This window comes from Athene cunicularia, assembly GCF_003259725.1.
Source record: "Athene cunicularia isolate RWA chromosome 1 unlocalized genomic scaffold, athCun1 chr1_part1, whole genome shotgun sequence".
In the NCBI taxonomy this organism is placed as follows: Eukaryota; Metazoa; Chordata; class Aves; order Strigiformes; family Strigidae; genus Athene; species Athene cunicularia.
The window spans coordinates 129,740,263-129,741,476 of record NW_020799091.1 but is presented as its reverse complement, the minus strand read 5'-3'; positions in this window follow the sequence as shown (position 1 = coordinate 129,741,476).

Sequence of the window (1,214 nt, the reverse complement as noted above, 5' to 3'; positions counted from 1 at the left end):
AATAAGATGCTGTAAGAATGTGTGTATTCCACTTTCTTTGTTTAGTAATATTAAGAATTAAGAGCTCAAGTATTTAACCTTATTTAGAAACTCCCTTGGTTTTCCCCCTGGAGTACTGGCCAGGCTCCAGGTGGAACCCAACAGGAGGATGAAATCAGATGTTTCCACTCAAAGAAAGTTGCCAGTTATTTTGGCCTGTTGCTTTAAGGGCTGGACCTGCTTGCAGCAACTTTGGATGCCTCACCTACGGATGGACGCATCACGTAGGGTTTCCAGTTTGTGAGGAAGGGCATTCTAAATTTTCGCTGTATCCAGGGTTCCCTAACCATTGCAGATCTGAGTATTAGTACTTCTATTAATTGTGCTATTCCATATTTTCCTTACTGTTTATTTTGTAGTATTTAGTCCTATCCTTTGAATATAGTTAATATGGGATGCTTTGTACTTAATAGGGTACCTTTAACAGTTTATGGCGGTGATTAGGAATAGTATTATTGATTGTAGTAAGTAGTAAGATGGCATATAGTTGTATAATGAGAAATATTAGTAAATTTATGCTTGTGCAGCCTGCACAAAAAGAAAAAGGGGGAATTGTTGGAGAACGGCTTGCAGAGACCAAGGCCATAGCTCCCTGCAGGAGCTGGTCGGCCATAGCTCCCTACAGAAGTCGGTCCCAACCACCTGAGGTAAACAAAGGAAAGAACCCAGGGTACAGTTCTGTAAACAAGGATGAAGACCCAGGGCTCAGTTGTGCTAGCGAGGATTGTTGTGAGAACACAGAGATAAATTGGGGCACATTATGACCTTGGGGGTCAAAGCAAAACAACCCTGGGAGAGAAGCAGGTTCACAGCAAGAAAGATGTTTATGCATACCAGAGATGCCACAAGGGGCTGGGATATTATAATGTGACCTTTTAGATGTACCCAATGGCTGACATACTATAATGTAGTTTCTTAAATGTATCCAATAGAGTTACAAGTAGTGTATTGTAGATTGCTTATATAAGGTGTGATTTCTCTCAATAAAGTTGAAGCTTGCTCTATCATTCACATTGAATCGGCTGCTTGCTTCCTCCGCCCGCCGCAACTGGAAGGACAGAATAACAACATTAGAGATCACATGGATCAGAGGGCTGTGTGGCACAGCCACACAGGTTATTGGAATTAAAACATTGCTATACGTGCATTATTTCAACACAAAATCAGTGTTGATG